Source organism: Myotis brandtii, unplaced genomic scaffold, assembly GCF_000412655.1.
Source record: "Myotis brandtii unplaced genomic scaffold, ASM41265v1 scaffold680, whole genome shotgun sequence".
NCBI lineage: Eukaryota > Metazoa > Chordata > Mammalia > Chiroptera > Vespertilionidae > Myotis > Myotis brandtii.
Genome location: NW_005370658.1, coordinates 866,222 through 877,898, shown reverse-complemented (window position 1 = coordinate 877,898; position 11,677 = coordinate 866,222). Strand labels below are relative to the sequence as shown.

The 11,677-nt window shown below is 44.7% G+C and overlaps 1 pseudogene; it reads right to left on the bottom strand.

Annotated features, from left to right (window-relative positions):
• Positions 1–465: 465 nt before the first annotated feature.
• Positions 466–11,623, bottom strand: LOC106723944 (annotated as a pseudogene).
• Between the last annotated feature and the right edge of the window lie 54 nt (positions 11,624–11,677).

The following is an 11,677-nucleotide window of genomic DNA, read 5'->3' as shown; positions in this document are numbered from 1 at the left end:
TAGCTTCATAGATACAGACACAGTGTGGTCACAAATGCATAAAAAGCCCAATACCAGTGCAAAGGGAAAAAAAAAAGACTTAAGAGAGAAATGCCAATATATTAGCAGTGGTTGGCTTTGGAAGATGGATGGGTTGGTTGCCCAGATCAGAAATATAAACCATATTATCTCTCACAACAACAGAGACAATGGAATTAATGGGCTCCCATTACTAAAAAGTTCAGGGATAGTTTTAGCTTCTGGCACAGTTGGATCCAGATGCTTGAAGGATATTGTCAGGACACCTTCTCTCTCCATTTTTATACTCAGGTTTTATGCTCAGGCAAGCAGACCCCTTATGATGGCATCATGAACGCTGATCATTCTAGGCTTCCTCTCCCCCACCCCAAATTGATCCACACTGATGGAAAAAGCTTGTCTCTTTCCTGCAGGCTCCAGTCCAAATCCTGGCATTATCAGATTGGCTCATCTTGGGTCATCCTACATCTGAGCAGCCTCAGAGGCCAGGGGATGGGGTCCTTCTGAGGGGTGAGTCTACTCCAGGAGCTAGAGGTGCAATCAGACTTGTTCCAGCCACATGAGATGAGAAAGGTATGGAGGTGGGTGGTTTACCAAAGGAAAATCAGATGCATCCTGATAGCTTTGGCTATCAGAAAAAAGGTGAGTAATGAATGTTGTAGTTAAAAACAGTATCTATCTACCACAATGGGAGCTTTTAATTCTCCATACGTATCTTTAGGTTTTTAACTGATGTGTACTATTGCTTCTGTTATAGGCTGAATGTTTATGTCCCTCCAAAATTCATATGTTGAAACCTAATTCCCAAAGTGCTGGCATTTTGGACGTGGGACCTTTGGGAGGTGATTAGGTCATGGGGTGGAGCCCTCATGAATAGGTTCAGTGTCCTTATAAAAGGGACCAGATTGCTTCCTTGTCCTTTCTACCATGTGAAGACACAGCAGGAAGTTGGCCATTTATGAACAGGAAGTGGGTTGGCACCTTGATCTTGGACTTCCAGCCTCCGGAACTGTGAGAAATAAATGTCTGCTGTTGCCCTAGCTGGTTTGGCTCAGTGGATAGAACATTGGCCTGCGGACTGAAGGGTCCCAGGTTCGATTCCGGTCAAGGGCATATGCTAGGGTTGTGGGCTGCATCCCCAGTGGGGGGCGTGCAGGAGGCAGCCAATCAATGATTCTCTCTCATCATTGATGTTTCTATCTCTCTCTCCCTCTCCCTTCCTCTCTGAAATCAATAAAAAAAAGGATATACTGAAGGGTCCCAGGTTCGATTCCGGTCAAGGGCATGTACCTGGGTTGCGCACACATCCCCAGTGGGAGATGTGCAGGAGGCAGCTGATCGATGTTTCTCTCTCATCGATGTTTCTAACTCTCTATCCCTCTCCCTTCCTCTCTGTAAGAAATCAATAAAATATATTAAAAAAAAGGATATATATATAAAATAAATGTCTGCTGTTTATAAGCCACCCAATCTGTGGTATTCTGTTATAGCAGCCTGAATGGACTAAGACAGCTTCTATAATGAAGAAATATTGTTAAAAAAGAAAACTCCCCTTCCCCAACCCCAGAGCTACCCTGCTTATGTACCCTTTATGTCTGTGTCCTTTCGGGGGAGGTGTCACTCGGATAGCTCCATGATCCGGAAGAGAGACTTTCCAGCTATGGCCAATTGGCTTCCTAAATTGAGACCAGATGTTTGCATTGGTGGCCTTTCAGAAGTAGATGTGTCCCTGGGCTGATCACTGCTTTCTAAGTGAAGTGCTTCTTGCTCTTTTATTTCTTAACTAGAGGCCCGGTGCACTAAATTCGTGCAAGGGGCTTGGCCCTCGCAGCCCCTTGCAGCCTCCTCCGACCCTCGTAGCCCCGGCTTCATCCAGAAGGTCGTCTGGACGGTTGTCCGGAAGGATGTCCGGACAGTTGTTGTGCTGTTCAGTCTAATTAGCATATTAGCTCTTTATTATACAGGATGCGTGTGATGCTGAAATTCCATGGTGTTCTGCCACTGGGAGGACAACCCCATGATTCTGAGAAATACTCCGGGGTTGTTGTGGGAGCCCTCCAGGCAGAAGAGACAACCAGCCCCTAAGGTTAGGAAATGACTGTCCTAGGAGAGAGAAGGGCATCAGGAACATGTTCAGCATGGTGAACCAAATACTAAAATTACCCAGGAAGCATTAAGAAAGCAATGTGTTCAGAGCAAAGAGATAGTAGTTGAGATGCTCAAAATTTTTTAAATTGCGGTACTATCCATGTGACATAAAATGTACCATCTTAATCATTTTGAAGTGGGAGTTCAGTGGTGTTAAGTAGAGTCACATTATTGTGCAGCCATCACCACTTTCCACCCCCAGAACTCCTTTCATCTCCCCAAACTGAAACTGTCCCCATTAAACACTAACTCCCCATTCCCTCTGCCCCAAACCCTGACAACCACCATTCCACTTCCTGTCTCTACGAATTTGACTGTTCTACCTCATGTAAGTGGAATGATACAGGGTTGGTCTTTTTGTGACTGATTTAATTCACTGAGAAAAATGTACAGATGCTTGATTTTATTTCTGGTTTCTATTCTTGAGGAGTGACTAACCGTCCTGTGATTGTTGTCTTTCCCCAGCGGCCTTCACAGTGACGAAGCTCTCTTTCTTTAGTAAGCTTAAACAAATCTTAAGTGGACAGCTCAGTGAGTTTTTTAAAAAATATATATTTTATTGATTTTTTACAGAGAGGAAGGGAGAGGGATAGAGAGTTAGAAACATCGATGAGAGAGAAACATTGATCAGCTGCCTCCTGCACACTCCCTACTGGGGATGTGCCCACAGCCAAGGTACATGCCCTTGGCCGGAATCGAACCTGGGACCCTTGAGTCCGCAGGCCGACGCTCTATCCACTGAGCCAAACCGGTTAGGGCGCTCAGTGAGTTTTTACATGTGTAACAATCTATGTGACTGCCAGCTAAGGTACGGTATAGAATATTACCAGCACTTTTTGTGACTGGCTTATTTCACTTAGTATAATGTCCTCAAGGTTCACCCGTGTTGTAGCATGTGCCAGAATTTCCTCATTTTTTTAAAGGCTGAATAATAAATATGTCATAGTATGTACTAGTATGTACCACCTTTTGTTTATCCATTCATTGGTTGATTGATATTTAGGTTGCTCTTGGCTATGGTGAATAATGCTGCTATGAAAATGACTGTACAAACAGCTATTCAAGTTCTTGTTTTAAATTCTTTTGGGTATGCCCAGAAGTAGAATTGCGGGGTTATATGAGAGTTCTATTTAAATGTTCGAGGGGCTTCCATTCTGTTTTCCACAGTGGCTGCACTCTTTTACATTTCCACCAACAGTGTGTAAGAGTTCTAATTTCTGCACATCCTTGTCAACAGTTGTTAACTGAGGACATTCTTAAACAAATCTGCCATTTTTTTCCCTTCCTGTTTTTTTCTTGCTGCGAGCGAGTGAAGATAAGGAATATGACTAGTCATACAGTTTGGTGATACCACTTTGATTCCAGTAGTTTTTCCCACTGTTGTAGCAACAGTGCAAATGACAAGGCAGAGAAAGAGGAAAATAACACCTTAATATTATCACCAACAGTGGTGTGCTGGTAAATGTTGAACAACAGTCTCTCCAGAAAAAAAGAAAGGAAGAAAGAAAAAAAGAAAGAACTCTGAGCTCTTTGTGGTATAAATATTTCTTTCTGTGGTATAAATACTTCTTCCATGACCAATTCCAAGCTTCTTAAGTGGCTCACAACAATTCCGGAAAATTTTAACAATCGGCTTCTTCTAGCTGGTTTGAGCTGGCTCTAGCACATCACTGATGCATGGGTCCCTGAGAGGGTTTTAGGAGGTTCACAAAATGCTTCTGAGGACCATAGTTTAGGAAGATGGGAGGAAAACCACACATTTTAAAGAATATATATATTTTGGTTAATCTTCACCTGAGGATATTTTTTACCATTTTTACCATTGATTTTTAGAGAGAGTGGAAGGAAGTGGGGGAGAGAGATTGCCTCCCCCATGCACCCTGACGGGGGCTGGGGATCAAACCTTCAACCCAGGTACGTGCCCTTGACTGGGAATTGAACCCGAGACCCTTTGGTCTGCAGTCAACATTCTAACCACTGATCAAAACCAGCCAGGGCAAGAATATTTTCTTGACATTTAATCCTGATTAGTTGTCCATTCTGAAATCTGTCAAGACTGAAAGCAGAATGGCAAGGTGCGGGCTGGGAGTAGAGGACTTCGTCCTGGTCCTGGCTCTCACGCTAATGGTCAAGCGGTACACGTGGCGGGTTACCTCCCGTGCACACTAGAACTGTGACCTACTTCCACACTTCTTGTTATGTGAGAAAATTAAAGTCCTAGAAACTTAAGCCCCTCTTACTCAGGTGCTGGTACCTATAGATGACTAGCGCACTGTTATGAACTGAATTGTGTCCCCTCCCCACAAATTCATATGTTGAAGCACTGACTGCATGTGTAGATGGGGGTCTTTAAAGAAGTAATTAAGGTTAAATGAGGTGACAAGGATGGAGCCCTAATCCTATAGGACTTGTGTCCTTATAAGAAGAGGAAGAGCCACCAGGGTGCACATACACAGAAGAAAGGCCTAGTGAGGTCACAGAGAGCATGGCCATCTGCAAGCCGAGGAGAAACCAAACCTGACAACATCTGACCTTGAACTTTCAGCCTTCAGACATGTGAGAAAATAAATTCCTGTTATTTAAGCCACCTAGTCTGTGATATTTTGCTATGGTAGCCCACTCAGACTAGTACATATTACTTCTATGCATTCCTTCCACTATTTTTCCTTTCTCACTACTTTTGGCTTGGGTTTCCATTTATTTCTAGAGAAATCTGACTTTCCTCTTAGCACCTGGGTAGAACATGTGACCCAGTTTAAGCCAATCAGTGGACTCCATCTACCTACCTATAGTCATTGGCTCAGAGGTGGTCATGTGATGTAGGCTGAGCCCATCCAGTGAATCTAAGGACAGACTCCTATGACCCTCTCTGGTTTTGAACAGGAAGCCTGAAGCAACAGGGCAGCTGGCAGCCATTGGTGACCACAGGGATGGCCAACCAGGGGTTGAAAACAACACCATGGAGGGCAGAGCAGAGAGGTGGAAAGAAACTAAGCCATTGATGACGTCATTGAGCCAGTATACCAAGCCTTTCTTGAAAACCCATTGTTCTTTCATTTATATTTACTGTGTCTGTTTGGGCTACTATAACAAATACCATTGACTGAGTGATTTCAACAACAGACATTTATTTCTTACAGTTCTGAAGGCTAGAAGTCCAAGATCAAGGTTCCAGTTGATTAGGTTTCTGGTGAGGGCTCTATTTCTAGTTCTCAGATGGCCTCCTTCTTGCTGTATCCTCACAGGGCCTTTCCACGGTTCATGCACTCTCCTCTTCTTATAAGGACTCAGCCCTGTAGAATTAAGGCCCCACCCTTTTGAGTTCACTTAACTTTAATTACCTTCTCAAAGCCTTATCTCTAAATATAGTCACATTGGGGATTAGGGCTTCAACATATGAAGTTTAGGGGGACACGATTCAGTCCATGGCAGCCAATAATTCTCTTTATGTTCAGTTCCATTTGAAATTTTACTTATTCAAAACCAGAAGCATCTAAAGGATGCAGTGGAAACTTAAGTGATTTTTAAGAAGTTGGAGCCTCATTTTTCTCATCTGTAAAATGATTAAGAGGCATGGAGGTCGCTGTCATTCTCCTAGTGTTACCATCAGATTAAGTAAAATGATGTATTTGTGAAGATTTGGAGTAATATGAAGTTCATGGAAGATACGTATGAAAATGAATATAAACAAGAAGGCTGCTAGGCAATGGTTAGAGGTAGGCACAGCAAGGCAGGGGGGAAATGGAAAATGACACCCTGTTTTTCCAAAGAGACAGATAAATAGCGACATGAACACACATGCTTGGGGAATGCATGCCTGACTCACAAGTCCAAAAATAAACCTTCAGACCCTATATGGTGAGAGTAACTATAAATATAGCAATGTTAGCTGTGAGTGACAAGCCCAATTAGATGACATAGATGATTTAGAAGGTTCATGCAAAACATCTTGAATAGCTATAAAAAATATCTGATGTTTACAGCTCAAGAAAGAAATGAAAACTAAGAGGAGATAGTTCATGAGCTGAGTATACACTCTGTAAGGTCTGCCAATGTCCCACCCTTTCCTCTCATTCTTAGTCATCATGTCCTGGTCCAAATCCCAGTGATCAGCACCTGCATTCATGTACTGAGAACTTTCTCTGGCATTTGGGGCACCCAAAGTGATCTATGGAATCAGACCAGAGATGCCTGGGAAAGAATGCCCTCCAGGAGTGGTCTGCAGGCCGACTCTCTATCCACTGAGCCATCAACCAGTGAGTAGTAGAAGGTGGTAGACAAATAATCCAGCTCCTTCACCCCTCAGTCGGACAATACTGAGGGCTGTATTCCAAGCTGCTTCCCAGAGGTCCCAGCAGGACTGAGTTCCAGTTGTCCACTGTGGTCACCCTTGCTGAACACGCTCTGTACCAGATGCCTGCCTCCCCTCTCTCACTCTCCATCCCCTCCTCCCCAGGTCTCCTGGAACCGCCTCTAGAATAAACTACTTGTCTGAAATGGGCTCCAGCTCAAACCAGCTAGAAGAAGCCAATTGTTAAGATTTTCCCTCTGAAGGAGCCCAAACTAAGACACACACACTCCTCCTCCTACATCTACATATTTTGCCAAGGATAAGTTTTTATGATTTTCTATAGCATTTCACATTTTTTCAAAGTGCCTGCACATACAGTAGGATATTATTCAGTAATAGAAAAAGAATGAAATATTGATAGACACAGCAACATGAATGAATCGCAAATGCATTTTTGCGGAGTGAAAGAAGTCAGATTCAAATGACTATATGCTGTATATTTCCATTTATATGACTTTCTAGGGGAGGCAAAAACTATAGGGACAGAAATAGAATAATGATTGCTATGGGCTGAAACTTAGGGAAGGGGTTAATTGATTGGAGTGATGGAACTGTTCTATATCTTGATTTGGGTGATGGTTCCACAACTGTATGCATTTATCAAACCTTGTAGAACTGAACACTAATAAAGGCGGAATTTGACCGCAGATCAATTATATCTCAGTAAAAAAAGGTCCTTTAAAAAAAGAGCATTCTCCATCATTGTCTTAGTTGGTTGCCATAACGACCTGTAGCAATCAGGCATGATTATTCATTTTTTCAGCCAACTGTTTTGAGAGATGTCTGCCCTTTACAACTCTACCCCATTCTCTCCTTTCACCCCAAACCCACTGCTGCTGGCCTTCCAACCCACCATTCTTCTCAATTGTTCTTGCCAAAGTCACTGGTGATCTCATATGTGCTCAGGCCTGTGGCTAATTTTCAGCCTCAACTTCCTTGAGCATCTTTACCACTTGGCATTGTAGATACTCTCGCCTGGGAACTCCTCCAGCCCATGGCTTTCATGATGCTGCTCTGTTCCTTCTGCCTTTGGCTGTCCTGGTTGCTTCTTTATTCCATCTTTCCTCATTTGCCTGCCTTTTCCTCTGCTTGTATTTCTACCCACAATCCCTAGGGGAGCTCATCTAGCTTTTCTGCATCAACTATCACATATATACTCATGGTTTCTGAATCTGTTTCTTATTCTCTACTTACCCAGATTTCCAGTTTAACATCCATCAGTTGATTTTGCAGCCTCCAAAAACGACATTAAATCAGGGACGCCTTTTCTAAAGCCTCCACAAACAAAACTTACAGCTCAGTGTTACCGTCACCAGGTTTCAGGCCACGTACTTAATGTCACCTCTTCTTTAGCCATTCATCTGTTGTTGGACCCTTAGATTGTTTCCGTATTGTGGCTATTGTGAATGATGCTGCAATGAACACCGAAGCACAGATATCTCTTCAAGATCCAGATCCCCTCCCCTCCCTTTGGATATAGACCTAGGCATGGGATTGCTGGATCATATGGTAGTTCTATCTTTAATTATTTGAGGAACCTCCATACTGTTTTCCATAATGGCTGCGCCAATTTACATTCCTACCAACAGTGCACAGCAGTTCCCTTTTCCCTACATCCTTGCCAACACTTGTTATCTCTTCCTGTCTTAAGAATTTAGGTAAGTGATTTACTTTTTTTGGTGGTTTGTGTGTGTGTATTGTTGTTAATTCTCACCGGAGGATATTCTTTCCATTGATTTTTAGACATAGTGAAAACGAGGGAGGGAAGTGGCAAGAGGGGAGAGAGAGAGAGAGAGAGAGAGACCGATGTGAGAAAGAAACATTGATTAGTTGCCTCCTACTGAGCCACACTGGCCAGGGCTCTTGTCTTTTTGATGATAGCGAAAACTTATAATCTTGACCTCCAATGGCTAAAAACAACATTGAATAAAGCTGATGAAAATAGTGCTATTTTATCCTTTATTGCATTAAAAAAATGTTCCCATTGATGAGAGAGAGAGAAAGAGAGAGAGAAACATTGATGAGAGACAAGCATGGATCAGCTGCTGCCTGCACGCCCCTCACTGGGCATCCAGCTGCAAGCCTCTTGGGAATCAAACCCGAGACCTCCTGGTGCACAGCATGATACTTAAACCAACGGAGCCACACCAGCCAGGGCTCCTTTCCATTTTTAAAAATATGTTTTTATTGATTTTTAGAGAGAGAGGAAGAGAGAGGGATGGAAGTGTCAATGAGAGAGACATCATCGATCAGCCAACTCCTGCACGCCCCCTACCGGGGAATCAAGCCTGCAACCCAGGCATGTGCCCTGCCCCGGGGGGCCTCCTGACTTATGGGTTGACTGAGCCACACCAGCTGGGCTCCTTTGCATTTTTTTTTTTTTTGATGAAAGACTATTTAATTTTTCAAGAATCTAAAAACAGACCAAACGTGTTTTGCTGTGAACACTTTGTAGAGACAAAGTGAGGCAGGGGTTTGGGTTTAAAGGGGGAAAGAAATCAATACAGTGAAGGAAGGGTAAAGAATGCAAGAATTCGGACACTTCTCTCCATTAAGAGGTCCATAAAAAGGCAAAAACTGAGCTCCACAAGGGGAGTCAGCAGGAGCTGTGTTTGTTTCCCCACCCCCTGTGATAGGCTTTTGCTGAGGGGCCACTGCTAGGTCCCCACTTGCTCCCCTCCCTTTGGCCTGAGAGGGCCAGGGCAGTACAGGGGCTTCGAAGGAGCAGGTCACAACTCCTCATTCCCAGAATCATCATCATCATCATCATCATCTTCATAACAGTCACAGTTGGCATCTTCTTCCTCCTCCTCATCTTCCTCATCAATATCATCATCATACAAGGCATCATAAAGCAAATCTGAGCTGTTGTCATCGGAAGGCACTTTAGTTTTGATGTAATATTCCGCCAGGGTCGCGGGGACTTGCACGCCGTCCTTTTCTGCTTCGGCTTTAGTGGCTGAAACCTGTTTTCTAATGATTTCAGCATATTCTTTGTCTTTTCCTTTACTGTCCCTCCATTTCCTGAACATAACTGGAGCATCCACATTGGCTGGGGAGAAGGTGTTGGACTCATTAAGCAACGAGACTACACTTAACAGGGTAGTCCTGACCTTCTGAGCAGGATTCCACCTTTCCGAGGACAGTTCACCGCTCCGTGGGTCATCATCTACGGTGGATGAAGAACTGAAATGCATACATCTCCATTCTCATAAATGTTGGGGTGCCACGTTTTGGTCAAGAACCTGAAGGTAGGTGGTGAATGTGGGTGGTCAATAGGAAATTTAATATGCGCCTTGAAGTAGCCGCCTTCGTAGAGGGTGTTGGGGGGTCCGAAGATGGCAACCTCCCAGTCGTAGAGGTTGGACTCATCCACCAGGGTGATCCGGAAGCTCTCCACCGGCTCCTCCTGCAGGGATTTCAGCTCCAGCATCAGGGCCTTCTGCGAGCGGGTCATCTGCTGCTGGACCATCGTGGCGGCGGTGGTGCGGGGCCCCAGTCCAGGCCCAAGGCGGCCTGTGGGCCGGGCTCAGGTGCTCCTTACACACGCAGAAGGCCCGGCCGGGCCCTCCTCCTCACACTGGGGCCAGGTGAGGGAAGAGGTTGAAGGAGTTAGGGCAGTGGTTCTCAACCTTGGCTGCACATTAGAATCACCTGGGAATCGGAGGATGAGGCCCAGAAATCAGGATTTTAAAAAGATTCCCAGGTGATTCTAATGTGCAGCCAAGGTTGAGAACCACTGAGTTAGGGGAATTCACTCCCAGTCCCAGTCCTGGTCCTCCCCCTGGCCCCCTGAGGGGGCCTCAACTTGGGGGAGACTCCTTTGCATTTTTTATAACTGTGGAAGTTATATGCCTTGAAAGAGAAAGTCCACCTCAGAAATGCATAAGATAAAAAGTGACGATCTCCACTATCTCTCACCAAGAGCTCACCAATATCAGGGATTTGTGAAGGATCCTCTCAAACCTTTATCTAAAAATATGCAGACGCCAATGTTAATTTTGAAAGTTAGAACATATTGTACACACTGTTCTATTATCTGCTTTACTTACTTGGCAAGATTTATTGGATATCTTGGGATTTTACTGCATTTATTTTATGACTGAAGAGGGTGCTATGGTAACCTGTGAATGTTACCTTATGTGGAAAAGGAACTTTGCAGGTGTGATTAAGGATCTTGAGATGGATAGATTAACTTGGAGCATCCAGGTGCACCCAATGTAATCACAGAGGTCTTTCGAAGAAGGAGGCAGGAGATCAGAGATAGAAAGCAATGTGAAAATGGAGGAAGAGGCCATGAGCCCAGAAAGGCAAGGAATGCATTTCTAGAAGCTGGAAAAGATAAGAGAATAGATTCTCTTCTAGAGTATCCAGAAAGAAGAGCAGCTTTGCCCCCACTTTGGTTTCAGATCAGTGGAACCCATTTCAGACAATATTTTTGTGTTTTTAAACCACTAAGTTTGCAGTAATTTGTTAGCGCAGCAATAGGAAACTAATACAGATGCCATTCCATATTGTGGCATAATTAATTTATTTTCTGTTGATGGACATTTAGGTCACTTCAAATTTCCCCCCTCTTACAAACGATGCTTGTGGTGATTGCCAACATGGTTCAGTCCTTCACCCCTCCATCTACACCTTTTGCCATTAACTCTGTAGCACACTATCACTCTGACTGCAGGCTTGGCCACGAGACTTGCTTTGGGTCAATGGAATCCTATATAATAAAAGGCTAATATGCAAATAGACCGAACGGCAGAACAACTGGAACAACCGAACAACCGGTCGCTATGATGTGCGCTGACCACCAAGGGGCATGTGCGGAACATGGCGGGTGATGGCCGAGGCAAGATGGTGGAGCAGGTGAGCGGGGGCTCCAGACAAAGGTGGGCGCCAGTTGCTGTCATCGGGGCAAGCCTCTGGTGGTTACTGAAAATTCTTTGCTCCTGTGCGCTGTGGTCCTGCCCGGCACTCGCACCTGCTGCCAGCGCCAGAGCTGCCGCTCACACTCACTGCCAGTGCCAGTCCCGCTCGCACCTGCAGCTGGTGCATGGCGCCAGTACCAATCACTTGGTGCCATCAGTGGGTGTGAGCGGCGGCGGCTGCCGGCCCTGATCACCCCTGAGGGCTTCTCCACTTCCCCCTGCTCCTGAGGGGTGA